The sequence below is a fragment of the Sus scrofa genome, chromosome 6 (genome assembly GCF_000003025.6).
Source record: "Sus scrofa isolate TJ Tabasco breed Duroc chromosome 6, Sscrofa11.1, whole genome shotgun sequence".
Classification (NCBI taxonomy): Eukaryota; Metazoa; Chordata; class Mammalia; order Artiodactyla; family Suidae; genus Sus; species Sus scrofa.
Window position 1 is genome coordinate 47860855 of NC_010448.4, and position 22142 is coordinate 47882996.

The 22142-nt window shown below is 53.7% G+C and overlaps 1 protein-coding gene across 2 annotated transcripts in view; it reads left to right on the forward strand.

Moving 5' to 3' along the window:
* The window catches only part of PAK4 (p21 (RAC1) activated kinase 4), a 44582-nt gene continuing 31189 nt past the window's right edge, over positions 8750-22142 (forward strand). The window contains exon 1 of one of the 2 annotated variants that reach the window (XM_005664597.3): positions 8750-8959. The gene's annotated coding sequence lies outside the window, so the exon portion shown is untranslated. The remainder of the gene's footprint in view (positions 8960-22142) is intronic. The other variant, XM_003355889.4, reaches the window with a different exon arrangement.

Consider the following 22142-nt stretch of genomic DNA (forward strand, 5'->3'; position numbering starts at 1 on the left):
TCAGGTCCTGTGAGAGCTCAAGGGCAGGCAGGGAAGTGCGGTTACCCAATACTGGTGACAAGCAGCAAGGGAATGTCACAGAGGGACGCCCCGAACCCATCACATCACCCATGGGGGAACCATTTGCTGCATGCTACGGCCAAAGACGAAGCTACCCGTATGGGCCTGGCACGTTCTGTCGGGTGAGGCTGTAAATGGGCCCTGGGCAGTGGGTCCACAGATAGCAAAGGCCTAGCGCTGGGAGCCAGGGAGAAACTGGGTTCGAATCGCAGCTCTGCCACTCTTCTCTTTGAACCTCTGTTTTGTCATCTGCAATGAAAGAATGATCCTACTTTGTGGGGTATCCTTGGGATTAAAGGAGGTTGAAAGCCTGGTTGTTGTCTTTGACTCCTCTTTTTCTCATGTCCCACTTTTAATTAGGTAGTAAATGCTGTTGGCCTTGACTTAAAAACCTATCCAGGAGTTCCCACTGAGGCTCAGCGGGTGAAGGACCCAACGTAGTCTCCATGAGGATGAGGGTGCGATTCCTGGCCTCGCTCAGTGGGTTAAGGATCCAACGTTGCTGCAACCTGCATGCAGCATAGGTCACAGATGTGGCTCGGATCCTGCATGTTGCTGTGGCTGTGGTGTAGGCCGGCGGCTACAGCTCCGATTCGACCCCTAGCCTGGGAACCTCCATATGCCACAGGTGCGGTCCTACAAAGACAAAAAATAAACACGTAATAAAAAATAAATAAAACAGCATCCTCAGCAGCCCCCTTCATCCCCTTTCCCTGCTTTATTTTCCCTCAGAGCACTTCGACTTTGTGACCTACTATCTGGATGGAAATTTAAACATTTATTCTTTTTATTTGTATAGCCACACCCAGCATATAGAGAAATTCCCAGGCCGGGGATTGAATTCCAGCCACAGCTGAGACCAATGCCATGGGTGCAGCAACGCTGGATCCTTTAATCTGTGTTCGGTCTGGGGATCTGAGCCACTGCTGTCAGATTCTTAACCCACTGCACCGCGGCGAGAACTCCCAATTATTTATTCTTTTTTTTTTCTTTTTTTTTCTTTTTGGCCACACCTGCAGCATATGGAAGTTCCCAGACTAGGGATCAAATCAGAGGCACAGCTGTTGGCCTACACCACAGCTCACAGCAATATTGGATCCTTAACCACTGATGGAGGCCAAGGATGGAACCCACATCCTCATGGATACCAGAGGGGTTCATTACCACTGAGCCACAACGGGAACTCTCTGATCATTTATTCTTTATCTCCTCCTTCAGAATATGAGCTTCCAGGGTGCACGGGTTTCTGCTGGTTCCGCTCACCCCTGTTAGCCCCAGCACCTGATTACATGGTAGCTGCTCAATAAACAGTGGTAGACTAAATGAAGGCAGGCAGGAGAAATACAGGTAAAATGCTTAGCGCAGCACCTGATGCTGAGGGAGCAGGTAAACAGCAGGAATGACAGTGATTTAGGTGAATCAGATTAAGAACCAGCCCTTAGGGCTTCCACTGCTGGGTGTGCAGGAGACGGGCACGTACAGCTGATTGCAACACCTGTGATATGTGACATGCACAGAAGTGACAGGTTGCCAGCCAGAGACCCTGAGGCTTCAGGCAGTCAAAGCTGAGCAAGGCTTTTGGAGGCTACGCAGATGCCTGCCTGGCAGGGGGGGCAGGGAGGGGGTGTTGCTGGGAGGGTGGGTGGGAAGGGGGGTGGCGATGGCTCCCAGAAAGGGCAGCAGGGCCTGGGGAGCTCCTAGGAGGGCTGGGGGCGCTGTGGAGAGACAAGGAGGAGGCTTCGGGCGTCTGCATGCATTCATCAACAAAGCGAAGTCCTTCGTTGCTCAATTCAGCCAGGAATGGTTTCTGTGAATTGCAACCAAAAACCACGCGAGAACCAGGCACCTACTATGAGCCACGTGCTGGAGACGCTGCAGTGGCCAAGACGGCGTTTCTGCCCTTATGAAGTCTGGGGGAGGTAGAGAAGGAACCTGGAAGACAAACATACCATCGTGAGATAATTGCAGGTGATGATCAGCCCTGTGAAGAAAATACACTGGAATTAAAATGTGGGAAAGGAAAGCATACTTTAGATGTGGCGTCCAGGGAAGGCCTCGCTGAAGGGGTGACATTTGAGTCAAAGGACTGGGAGTCGGTCAAAGTAAAGACTGGAAGAGTGATCCTGGCAGAGGGACCAGCAGGTGCAAAGACCCTGAGTCAAGACTGAAACTGTGAGTTTAAGAAACAGCCGTGAGGAGTTCCTTTTGTGGCACAGCGGAAATGAATCCGACTAGGAACCGTGAGGTTTCAGGTTTGATCCCTGGCCTTACTCAGTGGGTTGGGGATCTGGCATTGCTGTGGGCTGTGGTGTGGGTTGCAGACGCAGGAAGCGGCCCTAGAAAAGGCAAAAAGACAAAAAAAAAAATAAAATAAAATAATGCCTGTCTTTTACTTCCAGAGAGAAAGTAACACATTCATTGTCAGAAAAAAATAAAATTCAAACCATGCCTAAAATGGAAGTTCCCCTGTGGTTCAGCAGGTTAAGGATCTGGAGTTGTTATTGCTGTGGCTCTGGTTACAGTTGTGGCACAGGTTCAATCCTTGGCCTGGAAACTTCCACATGCCATGGGTGTGTCTTGAAAAAACAAACCAAAAACACACAAAAAGAACAAAGCAGAACTGGAAATTTCCTGGCTATCTTATACTTTTCTTTCTTCTTGTTTTTGGCCACAACTGGCATGTGGCCAGGGACTGAACCCATGCCACAGCAGCAACCCACGCCATTGCAGGGACAACATTGGATCCTTAACCTGCTGTGCCGCAAGGGAACTCCTGGCTATCCTAGTCTTAATTTTTAACATTGCATACATATATAGTGATCTTTTTATATATCATTATATAAATAACCACACACGTAGTTCCTGGGCCAGGGTGCGAATCAGAGCTGCAGCTGCCAGGCACAGTCACAACCACAGCAATGCCAGGTCCGAGCTGTGTCTGCAACCTCTGCCGCAGCTTGTGGCAACTCGGGAATCTTAACCCACTGAGTGAGGCCGGGGATGGAACCCGAGTTCTCATGGATACTAGTTGGGTTCTTAACCTGCTGAGCCCCAGAGAGAACTCAGTTAAATCCCATACTTCATTCTACTGCATTTAAAAAACACTTTATAACTCTGCTGGGATATAATTTAATACAGTTAACTGCACCCTCTTAAGGTGTACAATTTGATGAGTTCTGACAGACTCGTATTCCCATGAAATCCCCACCACTCTCAAGATGCAACACATGCCCAGCAGCCCGAAGAGTCCCTCCCAACCCCGCACGTACCTTTGCAGTTAATCCTTCCCTCTGTCTCCCAGCTTTAGGCAGCCACTCATCTACTCTCTGTCACTGTAGATCAGATTTACTTTTCCCAAAATGCTCTGAATGAAACCATATAGAGTCAGCTACAATTCTGCATCCTCTGATTCAACTAACCATGGATAGAAACTATCCAGGGAAAAAAATTCCAGAAAGTTCCAAAATGCAAGCCTCAAATCTACCTAGCATTTACACTGTATGGGGTATTATAAATGATGTAGAGATGATTTAAAGCACACACGGGGAGGGAGGTGTGGAGGCTTTATGCAAATACTACGACATCCTATCTTTTTTTTTTTTTTTTGCTTTCTTAGGCTGCACCCGCAGGATGTGGAATTCTCAGGCTAGGGGTCACATTGAAGCCCCAGGTGCTGGCCTACACCACAGCCACAGCAACACAGGATCCGAGCCGCGTCTGTGACCTACACCACAGCTCACGGCAACACAGGATCCCCAACCCACTGAGCAAGGTCGGGGATCGAACCCTCATCCTCATGGATACTAGTCGGCGTTGTTTCACTTCCTACCCGACTACCAGGCCTCAGTTTCCTCGGTCTGTTAAATGGGGCTAAGGATCCCATCTAACAGATAAGTGGGGAGGATTAGAGAAGACCATGGAGATGTTTACAGAGCATCTGACATTAACGAAAGTTGGGGGAGTTCCCATCGTGGCGCAGTGGAAACAAATCTGATTAGCATCCATGAGGATGCAGGTTCGATCCCTGGCCTCGCTCAGTGGGTTACGATCTGGCATTGCTGTGAGCTGTGGTGTGGGTCGAAGACTCGGCTTGGATCCTGAGTTGCCGGGGCTGTGCTGTAGGCCAGCAGCTACAGCTCCGATTCGACTCCTAGCCTGGAAACCTCTCTATGTCCCAAGTGCGGCCCTAAAAAAGCAAAGCAAAACAAAACAAAAGCTGGAAGCGACTGAATTGTGCAAGAATAGAGGAAATTGCATATCGTCAGTATCGTTCAGTACACTATGATAAATCAACAATTAGAAAACAGTGGTGAGTAAAAAAGTCTTCCTCGAGTAGCACCAATGACGAATGTCTTCACATACACACCTTTGTCTACAGCTTTTCTTTCCCTTGAACAATTCCTAGAAGTAAAATTGCTTCATCAAAGGGTATACAGCATCGCTAAGTCTCTTGATGAATATTGCCAACAGCTTGCCCAGGATCACAGCCTGACAAGTTGGATATGAAAGCAGTGTTATATCTTGCATTCTCATCAGCATTGATTAGAATGTTAACTAAACATTTTTCTGAGAGACCAAAACAAATGCCTTTTTTTTTTCTATCTTTTTTAGGCCCGCACCCTCCCATATGGCACATGGAAGTTCCCAGCCTAGGAGTCAGATCCGAGCTGTGACCGCCGTCTGATGCCACGGCCACAGCAACACCAGATCTGAGCTGCATCTGTGACTTACACCACAGCTCACCTCGTGGCAACGCCGCCAGATCCTTAACCCACTGAGTGAGGCCAGGGATGGAAACTGCATCCTCATGGATACTGGTTAGATTCGTTTCTGCTGAGCCAAGATAGGACTCCCTTCTTTTTCCTTTTAAGGCAATACCTTCAGCATATGGCCAGGGGGCGAATGGGAGCTGGAGCTGTAGTCTACACCACACTACCGCAACATCAGATCCAAGGCGCATCTGCGACCTACACCACAGCTTGCAGCAAGGCTGAATCTTTAACCCACTGAGCAAGACCAGGGATTGAACCTGCATCCTCCCGGACACTGTGTTGAGTTCTTAACTTTCTGAGCCACAACAGGAACTCCCTGGAGTTGTACCTTTAATCCATTGCACCACAGTAGGAACTCCAATTCTTTTTTTCTTTTCTTTTCTTTCTTTCTTTCTTTTTTTAAATTGTTTCCTTGCTTTTTAGGGCCGCATTCTTGGCATATGGAAATTCCCAGGCTAAGGGTCAAATCAGAGCTACAGCTGCCATCCTACACCACAGCCACAGCAACACGCAGGATCCGAGCCACGTCTGCCACCTACACCACAGCTCAGGGCAATGCCACAATGGGAATTCCAATTCTGGTTTTTTTTCTTATTCATTGTCTGCATTTTAAATCTGGGCTCCTGTTCTTTGCCTATTTTTCTATCATATGTTCTTATCGATTTGTAAATGCTCTTTACATATAAAGGACAGAAAAGCTTTGCTTGCTATTATATTGATTTTTTTTTCCTTGATGTATTGAAATTTATCATTTTTATGAGGCCAAATCCTCCTCACTCTCCTCACCTTCCATTCATTGGCTCTTACCTCTTCACCAACGCCTCCAGGAAACCCTCTGAAGGAGGCTCTTTGGGAGTTCCCATTGTGGTGCAGTGGAAACAAATCCGACCAGGAACCATGAGGTTGCAGGTTTGATCCCTGGCCTCACTCCGTGGGTTAAGAATCCAGCATTGCCATGAGCTGTGGTGTAGAATGGCGGCTACAGCTCTGATTTGACTCCTGGGAGCCTCCATATGCCGCAGGTGTGGCCCTAAAAAGACCAAAAAATAAAAACATAAAAATAAAAAAGGAGGCTCTTTGGGGCCTGATCTCTCTCATGGCCCTGAGGAAGCCCTTGGGGTAAGGCTGCCACTAGACTTGTTCTGTGGCTCTGATCTCTGCCTGAGATGCTCAACTAAGTCACGAGAGGGCTTCCCCAAACACGGTTCTGAATTGTGTGCAGGGCATGGAACAGGCAACGGGTGCACCTGGCCATTCTCCCTCACCTGAATAAAGTGCTGTCATCTCAGTTACTAGATTTGCTTTTTTGAAAACAGAGACTTGGTAAGACATAAAGACTTCAAAAGAACAGAAAAGCAAGAATGTTTAATGCTGGAGCGAGGATACATTAAAGGGCATATTCCCTCCACGCAGGCAGGAGTCTGATCCGAATCCCTGCAGCGCAATTTGGCAATGTGTGTCCCAGGCCATGGGGAGGCAGCAGAGGGCAGTTAGCGAGCGCCATGCCTGGGCGTCAAAGCGGGGGATGAGTCCAGTGTGTGATTTTAAGCAAATGAAGTTACTTCTGTAAGCCTCAGTTTCCTCCTCTGCAAAGCAGGAATAACCACAGCCCCTGCTGTTTAACTTACCCGGCTTAGCACCATGCATCGGTGCATAGAAATGTTTGAAGCCTGGGAATCGTTACTATTATTAAAGCTTAAAGACGTACATTTCCTTTGACCCAGCTGTACCATTTGTGATAATCTGTTCAAAGGAAATAATTAGAGATGTGCACAAATATTTAGCCACTTGGATAGGGGTGTATGTGACTCATTTATAACAGCAAAATATTTATCAGCGTTTGGATGTGCAGCAAGAAAGAATGGTTCAAACACATTGCTGTTCACTGGTAGAATGGCATCTTATGCAGCCATTAAAATGAATGTTCTTGGAGAATATTTAACGATACGGAAAGATACTGGTGATATTTATAATCTTGTGTTTAAAAGATACAAAATTCCTTATAAATGTGTGTTTCCAATACCAGTTTTTTAAAAAAAACTTAGATAAAGTTCCTGATGTGGCTCAACAAGATCTGGTGGCATTTCTGGAGCCTGGGACACAGGTTGGATCCCAGGTCCAGCACAGTGGGTTAAGAGTCTGGCATTGCCGCAGCTATGGCCTAGGCAACTGAGGCTGGGATCTGATCCCCAGCTCAGAGACTACTTATGCCTTGGATATGCCAAAACAGGGAGAAAAAAACCAAAACCAAACAAACAAAAAACAGTAGATAAAGGTATAGGTTTAAAAAAAAAAACTCATTGGAGTTCCCACTATGGCACAAAGGGATCATGGGCATCTTGGGAGCACTTAGACACAGGTTTGATCCCCGGCATCGTGGGTTAAGGAGCCGATGTTGCTGTGACTCAGATTTGATCCCTGGCCCTGGAACTCCAGAACTCCATATGCCACTGGGTGGCCAAAACAAACAAACAAACAAAAAAACAAAAAAACCTCATTACACAGTCACTCATTCATTGCTGCTACAGATGTTAATTAAATGCCCACCATGCGCTAGACACTGTGCTAGGGCAGGGAAGATGCACTAAACATTTAAGAGTATCTCTGAAAAAGTGGCTTTACACCTCATCCAACCATCCATTCAACAAATGGGCAGCCCACAGTGAACAAAACAGACAAAAATCCATGCTCTCATGGAGCTGACATTCCAGCAGGAGAAAAACAATAACTATGATTAGCTAATCATCTAGCCTGTTAGAACGTGATAAGAGGAACAAAAAATAAGAAAAAGCAGAGAAGGTAAGTGGTTTAGTAGCATGTGAGAGGGACTTTGGCTGCTTTAGTCAGGGTGGGCAGGAACAGTCCCACTGATAAGGTGACATTTGAGTAAAACCCTGAAGAAGAGAAGGGACGGAGCCATGAAGGTACCAGGGGGGAGAGTCTATGCCCAACAAAAGGAATAGTCAATGCAATGACCTTGAGGTAGATGAGTACTTGATTTTTTTTTAGCAAAGTGGCTGGAGACCAGTGAGTGAAATCCAGGAAAAAAATGTTTAGTTTACGGGGGTTTCCCATCCTCCTCCCCCTCCTTTTTTTTTTTTTTTTTTTTAAACAAATCAATTACTTCTTTTTTTTTTTTTTTTTTCGTCTTTTTGCCATTTCTAGGGCCCCTCCGCGGCATATGGAGGTTCCCAGGCTAGGAGTCGAATCGAAGCTGTAGATGCCGCCCTACTAGAGTCACAGCAACGTGGGATCCGAACAGCAACTGTAACCTACAGCACAGCTCACAGCAAGGCCAGATACTTAACCCACTGAGCAAGGCCAGAGATCGAACCCGCAACCTCAGGGTTCCTAATCGGATTCGTTAACCACTGAGCCACGACGGGAACTCCAACAAATCAAATAAATACTTTTGAAAAAACTTATTAAAAAGATTAAGATCAATCAGTGTCCTGGTTCCAGGTCAAGTTCCCGGACTCAGACAGACAAAGGTCGTCCAAACTCACTATTTATTGACTATGATCCCAACTGAGCTAGTTCGCCCCGCTGAACCTCAGTTTTTAATCTGTAAAACGGATATTAATAACAGGGTTGTGACGAGTATTCAGCAAGATAATGCAAGTAAAGCACTTGACGGGGTGTCTGGCACATAGTAAAAGTTCAAAAGCTGTTTCTGGCCATAATCACCCATGCCTGCCTTCTACCCCCCATGACTGCTTTTGAGAGAAGGTGGGAAGGACTGTTGCAGGCGCCTAACCATTTTCCCCTTTAAGAATCTCAGCCGGCTGGAGCCAGCCTCCCCGCACCCTTTCCAAATTTTCCAATCCCGGCTTGGCATTTTCCTCCCTAAGGTTTCCGATTGGACGATCTTCACCAATCAGAGGCTGGAGCGGACCCTGCCGGGCACCCAGCTCCGCCCCTGAGCCGGCCCTGCCCCGGGCCGGTCAGCCCCGTTGCTATGGGGACTGGTGGGCGGCGAGGGGGGAAAGCCCCGGATGTTCGTTGGGGATTCAACATGGCGGCAGCAGTGGCCGTGGTGGCGGCGGCGCAAGAGAGCTGAGGGCGGCGTGAGCGCGCCAAGTTCCGGGCCGAGCAGCTAGGCCGCGAGCGACTGCGGTGCCGAGCCGGTAGGATAAGCGATCTGGCCAGGCGACGTGGGGGGGGTCCGGCGATGGCGGTGGGAGAGCGTTTACGGGAATAGGGGGCGGGGCCGCTGGGGTCAAAGTTGACTCGCGAAGGAAAGGGTCGCGTCGTGGGTGGGTCGCGGGTCTACGTTGAACAGGGGGGAGGTGTAGAGTAGGTCAGAGGTCGTGGTAGCAAAGGGGGCGTGGCGAAGGGGTGCAAAATTGGAAATTTGAAGTAGGAGCGTGTTGGAGGGGCAGGGGGGCGAATGTCTAAAAAAATGGGGGTCAATTTGAAGGGAGGATGTGCCTGCGAGGGTCTGAGAGTTGGAGGTTTAGGGCAGCAGCTAGTGGAGCAAATGAATGAGATTTAGGTTGGGGGACATCTGTATGGGATCAAAAGTGGGGCCTGACCAAAGGGGGCAAAGATCAGAACCTGGTGGCCCGACAGGTGATGTTCTCAGGGGTCAGAAGTTAAAACCCAGGTGGGACGTGTTGCTGAAGAGGAGGGGTAGGACATTCAAGAACAAGGTCAAGGGTGCTTCCTGCGGGGGCGGGGGGGGGCGGGGGAGGGGAAGAGGAGAAAGCCCTCCTCCCACAGATGATGAAAATAAGAGCAAACACTCCTAGAGCACTTACTGTGTGTCAGGCTCTGTTCTAAATGCTTTACATTACCTTTGATCGTGAACACAACCTTATGGGCTTGGTGCCATTATTAAGAGGTTAAGTGATTTGCCCAGGGTCTTCTCATGAGTAAGTGGTGCAGCTCAGATTTGAACTCGGGGTTCAGAGTTGTAGGCTCCGCAGGCTCTCAGATTCTCATGATGTTGGTTGATGCTTAATGAGAGTTAACATTGTACTCAGCGCCCTGTGTGCCCGGACTTATACCATAATCTTGTGAAGTGGGTACCAGATGGACCCACTTTACAGACAGACAAAGTGAGGCTCAAAGAGTTTCTACTGAGTGACAGAAGCAGATTCCAAGCTGAATCTTGAATGACCCCAGAGCTCCTGGCCCTAGTCACCACATCGTAGCTTGCTGAAGGTCTGTTCCTGGAAGCAGGGGGCTGGGCTGGGCAGGGCTGTCTCTTTGGCCTCCATGGAGGGGTGTGATCTGGGAGGAGAGGCTCCCCTGGGCCTGTGGGATGGGGTGTTTGTGGGTGGCCCAGAGTCCGAGGGAGTCTGACAGGCTTCTGGCGGGGGTCCTGGGGCGGTACCCTGGACAGAGTCGGGTGTTCTCTGTATTTAAAACCCCAGGCTCTCATCATGGTCTTCAGGCACGCCCATCCCACTTCCTACTGCTCTCCCCATCCCTCCCCAAGGTCCAAGCACACCGGCCTGTTTGCTCTTCAGCTCCATGGGCTCATGCCTCCCTCCAGGTCTTTGACTTTCCAGTTGCCTCTAATCTGGAACCTGCGCCTGACCAGCCTGCCCCCAGACACTCCTTATCTCGCTATTGTTCTCTATCTCGATGCTGGGCCCCTCGAGGGCAGGAATTTCTCCAGGTTGTCCTTTCCCTGAGTTTCCACCTGAAGCACTGCCTCGTCTGCAGAGTCTGCAGAGGATGCTGGTCGGTGGGGATTGAATGTTGGGCACGGGGCTGGGTGCTGTGTGCTGAGTCTGCAGCAGTGGACAAAATACACAGAGCCCCTGGCCCCTGAGGGCCCTCAGTGTCCCTCGGTGGGAGCAGACTGGACCCAGACCCCTAGCCTGTGATACATGGCTCCATCTCTACCAGTGGTGATGCCACCTGCGAGGACATGTTCCGGGGACCCGGAGAATGTCCAACCGGGGCCAAGAACTCTGTCCCTGGGCAAGCTCTGAAGGACGAGTAGGGGGATGGGAAAGCGTTGGCCAGGCAGGAGGAAAGGTGTGAGTGGAGGCCAGGGATGCAGAGTTGGGGGCTTGTGGGCAGCGTGTGGCCTGTGTGAGACCCCTAGGCTGCCCAGCCTGGTGGGGGCATTGGGCAGGGGCCGATGAGTAGCTGCCCCGTGTGTGGCACTCTGGGGTGGTACTAGGGAGTAATTCGAGAGGATGCTGGAGCAAGGGTGCCTGGCTCACACCCAGCTCCATCACTTACAGGCTGTGTGACTGTAGGCTGGGCCTGTTTCCTTCTCTGCAAAATGGGAATAATGATAGTGGCTACCCTGTAGAACTGCTGTGAGGGTGCAGAGCATAAACGCTAGGCCTAGGGCCTGGAACAAAATAGGAACTGGGTAAGCACTAATTTCTTTTTTCTTTTTATGGCTGTACCTGCGGCATATGGAAGTTCCCAGGCTAGAGGTCGAATCAGCGCTGTAGCTGCTGGTGTATGCCAGCAGGATCCAAGCTGCGTCTGCAACCCACACCACAGCTCATAGCAATGCCAGACCCTTAACCCACTGAGCAGGGCCAGGGATCGAACCTGCGTCCTCATGGATGCTAGTCAGGTTCTTTATTGCTAAGCCACAACAGAACTCCGGATTAGCACTAGTCTTGAGGCTGCCGCTGCTACAGCTCCCTGGGGAGGGTCTCAGAGGTGGTGGCATAGCCTCTCCATCAGCCTCCCGGCTTGCTCCGGCAGCCACCCTGCCCCCACCTGGCTCTGGCAGGGTCACTGTGTGGGCACATGGCCAGGCAGCCTTATGAGGCCGGCCAGCCTCGGGGCCTGGTGGTGCCAGCTCACTCGGCATCTCAGGGCTCAGCACAGATAAGGGGGTGGTGATAGGGCTTTGGCCCTGGACACACACATTCAGGTTCCTGCCCCATCACTTACCAGCCGTGGGACCTTGGGCAAATGATTTCTCTTTGCCAGTTTTTTCCTTGTGATACATTTCAGTGCAGTGAAAAAAGTGGGGCTTTCATTGTAGCAAAACACCCACGTTTCCAGTGTCCAACCTGGGACGGAGCACCAAGTGGATACAGTTAAAGGCCCCTCTTCTCTGCCCCCTCTCTCCCCACCTTCTCTGCTGATTGTAGCCCAGGGGCTGGATTGGGTGTCCAGCCTTCCTCTGCTGTTACTACCTTCGGGTGGATTCACAACTACAGAGCTATCGCACCAAACCCTGGCCGTGTATTGCAGTCACCTGGAGAGCTTTCAAAAATACTGCTGCCCAGGCGTGCCCTGGAGGATCTGGCTCAGATTGCCCAGCACGTGGTTCTCATGGCTGCCCAGGGTCGCGCCTCCCACTTTACAGATCGGATAAATGGTGCCATAGTAAACAGCCTGCTCCGTCTGCAGTGTTTATTTGTTCTTTCGGCTCTTTCTCCACATGGCCATGGGCAGGTCCAGGGCAGGTCATTCGTTTTCCCTTTTTGCACACAGGAGTTGCCCGTTCACCTTTTGTGAGCCATTTAATAAGTGGTTCCCCCTGGGACTGGAACAAACAGCATTGCAATGAACACTCTAGAATGTGACTCCTGGTGTAGTCTGGCGAGTCTCTCTTGGGTATATGCCTCGCAGTGGCAATGCTGGACCTTCCAAATTGTTCCCCTAAGCTTTTGTACCAGGGTGCTTGAGGGTTCCCGTGGCTCCTCATCCTGCTTCTGGCATTGGCGGCCCTTGATGAAATGGTGTCCTTAGCCCCAAGTTGATAGGTTTTGTACCTGCTGCCCCCCCAGCTGGTTGGAAGCAGGGAGATGGTTCACATGATGAGCTTGGCTGGTGCCTGCCACCTACTGAGCCCCCACACCCAGAAGAGAAGGCAGGCTGAGGAGGGCCTTGACCTTTGCCCTCTAGGGCATCTAGGGCAGTGGGTACAACTTAGGCCCACTTCTCCTTGGGCTGGCGTTTGGGAAAGGGCACGGTACTGACCTGAACCTCCTCAGGAAGGAGGGGAAGAGGAAGCAGGCGCAGCTCAGAAAGCGTTGGGCAAAGCCTTGATACACTCGTGTGTGTCTGACCCTTGGTCCCAGTGGGGACCAGCACAACCCAAGCCCCGCCCTCACCGGGTTACAGTACAGTGAGGGACACAGACCTGTCCCCAGACAGTGACAGCCCAGAATGGTCAGGCTGGGATGGGGAGGCACCTGACCAGCGGGGGAGCCTTGTGGGGAAGGAGACGTCTGATGGAGGGAGTGAGTCAGGCCTCGGTGGAAGGAATAGATCAGGTCGTGGGTATGGAAAGCGCAAAGCCCTGAGGGCCAGATGGGCTTGAGATGCTCAAGTCCCGTCTCGGAGGCTGATGGGCAGAGTAGGTGGTGGGGTCTAGGAGGTGGGGAGGCTGTGGGATGGGCAGGAGTGTGGGTTTCACTGTGTGTGAGGGAGCCATCAGAGGGCTTTGGGCAACGTCTGCTTTCCCTTTTATACCGATTGCTTGGGCTGCCATGTGGGGAACAGATCACGGCAGGGGGACCCATGAGTGGGCTGCTGGGATCGTCCACGCAGAAGGGGGTGGCAGTGATGCAGGAGAGCCCTGTGTGCTGGCCGGGGTTGTAAGTGCTTCACCCGCGTGAACTCATTAGATCTTCCCAACAGCCTGTGAGGTAGGTGCCATTATCAGCCCCACATTAGAGATGAGAAAATTGAGACCTGAGAGGTATGTGACTGACCTGAGGTCACACAGCAGGCAAATGGCAGAGGCAGGACTTGAACGCCAGGACTTTGAGCTCTAGAGTCACTGCTTGTTGCAGTGGCCCTGCAAGGATCTGGGAGTGATTTGGGTAAGACAAGGCCCCTTCCTGTTCTCACCCGGGCTCCTCTTTAGATGGAAAACTCTTTGGGGGCCAGTTCAACCCGGGCGAGCACTGGGTCCTGACCTCCCTCAGGGCCCCCCCACAGCCCCCTTCCCCTTCTTGCCGGTTACCTCACCCCCCCCCGCCCCCCGTCGTGCTGGCTCACAGTGAGCCAGACTTCCTGGCCAGACGCCGCTCGGGGTGTCCCCAGCAGCTGTTTCTCCCATCTCCCAAGCTGGGCGGCCGCAGATGCCGCCAGCAGGAAGCAGACTCCTTCCAAGTCACGGCCAGGGAAATGGGACCCTTCCCGCCCCAGCCACCCATCCGGGGCTGGGGCTTGTTATCTGACCGCTGCCTTGGAACGGAGGGCGGCGGCGGGGGCGCACCAAGGGTCAGAAAGGGCGCTTTCCCAGGTCGCTGGGGAGCCAGCTATGACAGATGCGGCAGAAGCCACCCCTCACTGCAGCCCTTGTCTTGGGGCCCTCTGGTCCTGCCCTTCCCCAGGGTGCCAGGTCACCTACTGCCCCCTGCCAGCCAACAACAGCAACTTCTCTGCCAGGGCCACACCTTCCATACACATCCCTCAGCCTGACCCCCTGGTGGGCGGGGGACCAGGGAAGAACCGGAGCCTCTGGGCCTCACCTCCCTCTCCTGTTCAATGGGCTCTTGGGAGGATTGGAGGAGACCGTACTGCCAAGTGCTGAGCACGTTGCCTGGCACACAGGAAGCTCATGGGCCATGTCCCCTCTGGGCTGCAGCCTCCTCCCCGCCCGCCCCTGGCTCCCGTGCCAGGCGCCAGATGTGAGGTTCGGAGCATCCTGCGGTGGCGCGGCCCCAGCCCCCAAGGAGAAGGTGTTATTAACCTCATTTCTCTTCTCCTGCATTTTCAGTTTAGGGAGGCCCATTTTTGCCCCGTCTGCATGAGTTACCTATTTGAAGTTGAGAAACCGCGCACCGCGCAGAAGGGCAGAGCGTGATAAAGCCTCTTTCCCACCCGGTGCTCGGCCCCTTCCCAGGGGCGGCCTTGCTCCCCTTGCTTTCCCTTCCTACGCATTTGGTTCTGCACGTGCTCCCCCCACCCCACCCCGGCCGCCGCTTTTGTTTTTGCTCAGATGGAGCGGACTTCCCATGTTTGTATTCTGTCCTGCCCCTGCATTTTTCACTCAAGTTCTGTGTCAGGATGTAGGAGGCTTCCTTGTGCTTCCCGTGGCTGCGTGAAGTTAAGCGGCGTGACGTGTCCCCGTACCTCTGGGGGTGCTCAGGGCTCCCAGCTGTGCGTCCCGCTAGCTCTGCCGGGAGTGTCTCAGCCTGCCCGAGAACCTGTGCCTGGTGGCACCGGGGTCTGCTCTTGTGCTCGCCCTGGGGACAGGTGTTACCTGATGCTTTGACCTCTGACAGTGAGGTGCCGGGTGGTCCCCGGCATGGTTCGGGTTTTAATATGAATGAAGAGAAGCAGCTCTGTGTTTGTTGAAAACTACCGGGCTTCCTTTCCTGTCCACTGGGGACATTTTTGCTTTCCCTAAGAAGAGGAAACCGAGGCACAGCGAGAGAGTGGCAGCCTGGGACTCGAACCTAGGCCTGCCTGGCTCCCATCGGGCGCTCTTAACCTGTCTGACACCCTAGCAGTCAAGGGCACAGACTCTGGAGCCAGCTTTGTCACACTTGGCTGTGTGACCCCAGACAAGTCACTTCAACTCTCTTGCCTCCGTGTCCTCATCTACAAAGTGGGGCATACTCTTCCGCCTCACGGGGCTGTTTTGAGGACACGAACGCCTGCTCATCGGGCAGAATGCACTGAAGTGCTCAGAGCCCATTCACTGCTAGGGTTCGTCCCCAAGGCGTTGCTCTCTAGTGTTTGGGATTAGCAGGCGCACCTCTGGGTGTTTTCAGGGAACCAGTTTATTACAAACTCCCAGCAACCCCAAGATGTAGATGTTCTCATTAGCTCTTTTTTAAGGAGAAGGCATTGACAATCCCGGGGGACTGGCCTGGGGTCACAGAGCCAGCAGGCTGGGAGCTGAGCCCTGGTGCCTGGTCCGGCTCTGGACCCCCCCACTCTCTCTGCCCGCCTCCCCAGCGCAGCCAGGCACAGCTCGGAGGGGCCCACCTGGGCAGGTAGGGGCACAGGCCCCCCTCCTGGGCCCTCCCTGCTCCCACCCCTAGCGCCCCATCCTGGCCCTGGAAACTCCTGATAAAGCCGCGTTGTGTGGCAGTTTCGCCCCAGTCGGATTTCAGCCCCTCCTACAGACCAGATGGTTGCGCCTGGGCCTCCCCCGCCCCTCCCGCCCTCCTCCTCCTCCTCCTCCTTGGTGCTGGGGATGGGGGAGCAGACCGGGCTCCTGCCTCCCCCAGGTGAGGGCACCTCCCCCAGCCCCCCTCCCTTGGGACGCCTCCTCTGCTGCCTCTGCCACAGCCCTGTCCCCCTTTCTTCTGAAGAATCTTCCCAGCAGCCTGGCCCTGGATTAGTTGATTCTGAAATGCTGTGTGTGTGTGTCTGTCTGTCTGTCTATGTACATTTGTAATTCCACCTCTTTTTAAACCTTAAAGAAACGTGAAAAAGAATGTGTGTGTGGACTGCGTCACTTTTGCCGTACAGCAGAAATTGACACAACAGATTGACACGACATTGTAAATCAACTATTCTTTAATTTTAAAAAATTTTTCAAAAGAGAGTCGTGCATCATAACATGCCTACACAAAGTGCATCATTGCACATGGCCGTTTGTCAGGTCACTTTCAGGTGACAGCCCTTCGCCACACCTGGACGAGACTGAGAACACAGCACCCCAGGAGCCCCCCATCGCCCTCTCAATCACCACCCCAGTAGCAGCCACTTCCCTGACCATGGAGGTCACTGGGTCCCTGCTTTTCTGGAGGTTTTCCCAGGTGTGCCCCCGAGTTACAGCCCGCCACCGGGGCTGCTTTGGGACCTCATGCACACGGACCCTTCCAGCATGTCCTCTGTCTGTCTGTCCTCTCATCCTTAGTTTGTGAGGATGACCCCGTGCGGTGGGAGGTGAGTCCTTCGTTCCCCCTCGTTGCTGTGTGGTGTCTGTTGTGCACACAAACCATAGCTTATGTCTCTGCTCCTGCCGCACAGGTGTGCACGTCTCCCTGACACATCTGCTGGGCTCCTCCAGGGCCCACATCCAGGGTGCAGTGCTCGGGTCAGAGGCTCAGGTCTTGTCACCTTTATCAGAACACACAACTGTCCCAAGTGGCACCTGCAGCACCCAGCAGCGGCTCCACCTCCTCCCCAGCCCTGGGTCTGTCAGACTTTTTAATTGACCTTGGAGCATTTTATCTGCTCTTCTTCTGCAGAGGTAACCTATGCACCAAGGTGAACCTTTTGTCATGTGCTCCTCTCTCTCTGGGTGCCTCTCCCTGCCACCTCTTACCCATCCTGCCCCTGGGAGGCAAGTGCTTATTCCTTGATATGCCCTGTGCTGGGACCACGGGACCTAGGGGTCAACACAGCTGAGTACAATCTAGCAGGCGACCCAGACCTTGACCAAAGAGTGATGGGGAGAAAGGCAAAATAGACCAGACTCCCAAGCCTCCTTCTCCCCCAGCACCCTGCCTAGCTCCCAGCACCCTGTCCAACCTCTGGATCAGGCCGGGAAGCTGGCGTCATCCTGCCTCTTGGCCTCTTCCTCCACATCCACGTTGTCATGTGCTGCCCTCCTTTAGATTAGAACCCGGTGCCTCCCTCTCTTTGTGATCACCCCCCAGTTCCAGGCACCCCCAACTCCTACCTGGACCTTTGTGGCAGCCTCCTCACACCCCCTCCCTGGCTGCCCCAACAGTCTGTCCCGAGGCCCAGCTGGAGGGAGCCTGGGTCAGATCACGTCGAGGCCCTACTGGGGTGAGTCTGCTGGGGACCCTCCCGCGGCTTCATCTCTTTGGGGGAACACCTCCAAGGCCCCACAAGCTCCTGGGCCAGCTCTGCCGAGCCCCTGTCTACAGCAGTGAAAGTCCCTCTCTTTGCCTCTCTTCCCCTGTTGGTTTTCTTGGCTGCTTCTGCTCCATCATGACGGTGGGTGAGGAGGTTATGTCCTCCCCATCCCCCAAGATGTAGCCTCAAGGGGCGGGGGGGGGCCCTTCGCTGTGTCCCTTGCTGTGTCATCACGTAGTCGCTTAATAAACGCTGGCGGGCTGAATGAATGAGCTGTGGTAAGTGGTGAGCAGCACTGCTGGAGTGTATGTTGGGAGCCCCCCCAGCTGCCCCCCAGTTCAGGCGAGGCTGAGGGCCGGGCTTTCCTGAGGAGGAAATGCCACTTGAAGGCTGAGCACCTGGTGGGCTGAGGGAGCCGCCTGGGTAGAGGTTCCGTGCAGAAGGCAAGGGGCTTTTGAGGAGCTGAAGGAAGCCGGGTTCAGATCTCCCCGCTGCTCTGGACTCGAGCTGTGGCAGCCACTCGGGCCTCTCCACGTCTCAGTTGCTTCCCCTCTAGGACCGAGGCCACTCTGGGTGCCCTAGGGCCTGTCTCAAGTTCTGCTGCTAACCTACTTATCCCGGTGCCTGGCATAGAAATATGAGTGTGATTGGCTTTTTTTGGTTCTCAATAAATAGTGTGGCGTGCCAGGCCCTTCATGGCCTCGCAGGACGCACTGGTGGATAAACAGACCCAGTTATGACCCTGTTGGAGCCTGTCTCTTGGACTCTTAGCCTTCCGGCCACACCCCAACCTCCCAGATCTGAAGTGACCTTGGGCCTGGGGAGTCCGCGTTCCCGAGGCTGATTGCTAGGGAGACCAAGTGAGCGTTTGCCTGTGCGAGGCCCAGTGCCCGACAGGACCCCACCCTGCTTCTGCCCAGTCCTTCCTAGAGAGATTCGGCCCATTTCAGAGATGGGGGGTGGGGAGCCAAGGGGCAGTGCTGGGCCCGGCCTGCCAGCTGGTGCCAGCAGCCTTTCTCACCTCCCTGAGCCTCTGCCCCCGGGACACCCTTCTTTCTGTGACACCCCATCCAAGTCACTTGCCTGGTGTTCCTCTGGGCTGTCTGCATCTTCATTTTGAATTTCTGTGAGTTAAATCTCAGATCTGGCCGAGAACCTGAGTGTTTCTAAGGTGGTTCTCCTGCCTGCCCTCGGTCTGTGCCTTGTCTTTTCACTTTTTTTATTCTGTCTTTTGATGAGCAGAAGCACTTAGTTTATCCTAGTCACATTTCTCATCATTTCCTTTGTCGTTTTGTAGGTCTGTTTTTCACATTTAGTCTTTCTTTGATCCGCAGTTCGTGTGTGTGTGTGTGTGTGTGTGTGTGTGTGTGTGTGTGTGTGTGTGTGTGTGTGTGGTGTTGGGGGTGGTGAGGTAGGCACCCAGTTTCATATTTTCCGTCCAGATCCGCAGTCATCCATGTACACATCCCTGTGTGTGTGATGGGTCCGTTTCGGGTGTCCTCCTCTTTCCTCGTGCCCTTTGCCTGCTCCTGCATCAGCACCCCACTGTCTCCCCAGTTGCTCAGCCTTAGTGTTGTAGAGAGCCTTCCAGGGTGTCTTGGCCATTTGGCTTTTTGTAATTCGATTTAGGCATGAGATGAGCATCTTGCCTCACACACAGACGTGACATTGCCTCTCCCAGGCCATGAGCCTGGTCTCTCTCTCCATTTATTTGTGACGTGTCTCAGCAAAGTAGCCTCCTGTTCCAGCCCAGGCCATGCCCGCCTCTTGCTGGACCTGGTCCCAAGTACTTCATGACGTGGCCTCCTCCCCCGCGAGGCGCCTCACTTCCCCGGGCCTGGCCCGGCCCGGCTCGGCCCTGCGAGGCTCTCCCGGCAGAGGCAGGAGCCCACCTCCCCCGCTCCCTGCTTCCTCGCGGTACCGCCCAGGCCCTGGCAGAGGGCGGCAGGATGCCCGGAGAGGAGGTTATAATTTTCCTGAATGATTTCAAGGGCTAATTAAAGGTTTTCCTTGACTAATCAGCTTACGGTTTAATTATCGGGGAAGAGGCTCAGGGATGCAGGAAGCAGCTCTGCTGGGGTCTCGTCGCGGCCTGGCAGGAAGGAGCCAGGGCCCGGCCCTCAGCCGGTGGCGGTGGCGGGCAGGATCTGGGATACCCCGGCCCCCCGGGGGGCCAGCTCCGCTTTTCCATCCCTGGGAGAGAGCCGGGTGGAGGACTGCTGGTGCCCTGGAGGTCCGAGTGGGTCCCTTCCCCCCTTAAAGTCCTCCATGGCTCCCACTGCCCTGGGAGGGGGCCGGACCCCCCTCTGGTCGGAAGGCCCTGCCCCCCTCCACCTCCTGCTGCTCTGCTGGCCTTTGTTTAGGGCTCTCACTGCCTTTTTTCTTTGCGTCTTGGCCTAAAGGTCACCACCTCTGGGAAGCCGTCTCAGGCCATTCCTGCCTCCAGGGCAGGTGATAAACTGCCAGCCACATGCCGGCTGTCATTGTCACTCACTCCACCACCGATAAGGGTTTCGTGCTGGGATGCCTGGGCTGCGCCCTGTGGTCCAGCATTGGAGGTGTGGGGGCCCCAGAGGAGAAGGGGTTCAGGACGGGCACTTGGAGGAGGGGGCCAGGGGGGAAGGCGTTCAGGCCAGGAGGACTGAGTGGTTGCTGGAGCCTTCTGGGAGAGGCGGCTGGTGACCTGGGTTGGTGACCTGGCCGGGACCCGACTGTGGATGGGAGGGGGAGGGGACCCAGAGATGGCCGTGCCAGGCCTGGCTGCATTCCTTGCATTCCTCAGCAGGCCCCAGACTCTGGTGGCCCCGGGTGGGGGAGGGTGGGCAGGCAGAGAGGAGGCCTTACCCTGGCCCTCTCCCCTCCTTTCCCCTTTCTGCCCCGTCCCCCCATCAGTCTGTCTCACTTTACGGCACCTCCCTGGTGGGCTCCGGCCTGGGACTGTGTCCGGCTTCCCCCCTCTCCTCCCCCGGGTGGCGGCAGGTTAGGGTTGCCTGGTACAGGCGGACATGCAGGGGCCCAAGGTCAGACCATCTGAATCCAAACCTCTGGCGCGGGGCCGGAGCTTTGGGGTTTGTGGGCTTTTTCAAGCTCCCTGGCTGACTCAGGTGGATTCTGAACCGACAGAGAGCCACTGGCCTACAGAAATGATAGAAATCGAATATTAACTTTTGCCACTTTGGGGCACTTTCTAGACCTCTGAATGGTGTGATTAAGTCATTTTACCCCCACAGCCACACTTTGAGAAGGTAGGACCTATTCCCATGCTATGATGACGAGGGAACTGAGGCCCACAAGGCGACTGTGCCTGGCAGCGTGGCCTCTGCCCTGTCCTGTCTTCCCATCCTTGGGCTGCCAGGCCCTTGTCTGGGCAGCTTCTCTCTGTTCCCTACGCCTTCCCTTCCTCCTGCCTCCCTCTCTCTCTGCCTCTTGTCTCCCTCCCTCTTTCCTTCAATTTCTGCTTCCCTCCTCCCTATGGAAGCTTCTTTGCTTCCCTGTTTAGAACCAGGATCCCACTGGAGCTACAGAGGGGAGTTGGTTTCTATGGGCCCAGGATGAGGACAAGAAGGATGCTGGTGTCACCCTGCTTGCTGCTCCCAGCACCTGGAGTGGGGGCCGTGGGGGGCAGGGCACACATCCTGCTGATGCCCCGGCGGGACACTGGGCTCCGTGACCTTGTGGGGCAGGCTCTCCAGGTGGGCGGACCCTAACAAATCCTGTGGGCCCCCAAATCTGGTGTTGTCATCTGTTGCTAGTCACCATTTCAGGCTCCCATGGCATGGCTGGTGGTTTCATTTCAGCAGAGGTTTGTGAGTATTGCATTGCAGGAACTGTTTTTATTTGATGGGAACAAGGGGCGCTGAGAGTCCAGTGCCCCTGTGCATCCCCGCTCACCAAGGACTCCCTGGCCTCTTCCCCACCATCCCCTCTGGGCAAAGGCCAGGCACCCAGCTCCCCCACGGGCCCGCCTGGCTCCTGCACAGCTTCCTTGGGGACCTGGGCCAGGCCCTGAGCCCCGGGAGTTCTGCACTGGTTCCCAGGGTGGCTGGGAGGATTAAGTGAGTCAGTGTGTATGGGGGGGCGCTCAGCACGGGGCTGCCGTCATGACGTCATTGTCATTACTGTTGCTCTGGTTACTGTTTGAGTTATCAGAGGTGGGATACAAGTGTGGATTTAGTAATTTAGGTCCCAAGGGTATGCAATCCATAATTCCTTGTTGTTATGACTAGGTCACATTTCCTTTTACAAAAACCTTTAGGAGTTTCCTGGTAGCTCAGCAGGTTAAGAATCCAGCGTTGTCACTGCTGTGGCACCGGTTCAGTTCCTGGCCCCAGCACTTCCACACGCCGTGGGCACAGCCAAAAACAAAACCAAACCCAAAATATCTTTATATAATGGAAGTGTCCACACACATGAGAAGAACAGTCTGATGCCCTCCCCACGTCCCCAGCCCTGTCGGCAGCCTTAGCGGTTTTTTTCAGCTGTACCCTACCCCCACTTCCCTGACTCTTTGGAAGCAGTTCTCAAACGTCATATACTGCAGCCATAAATATCTCTGATTGTTTGCAGGTAAGAGATAAGGAGTCTTTAAATAAAAACACACACGGGAGTTCCCGTTGTGGTACAGCGGGTTAAAAACCCAAC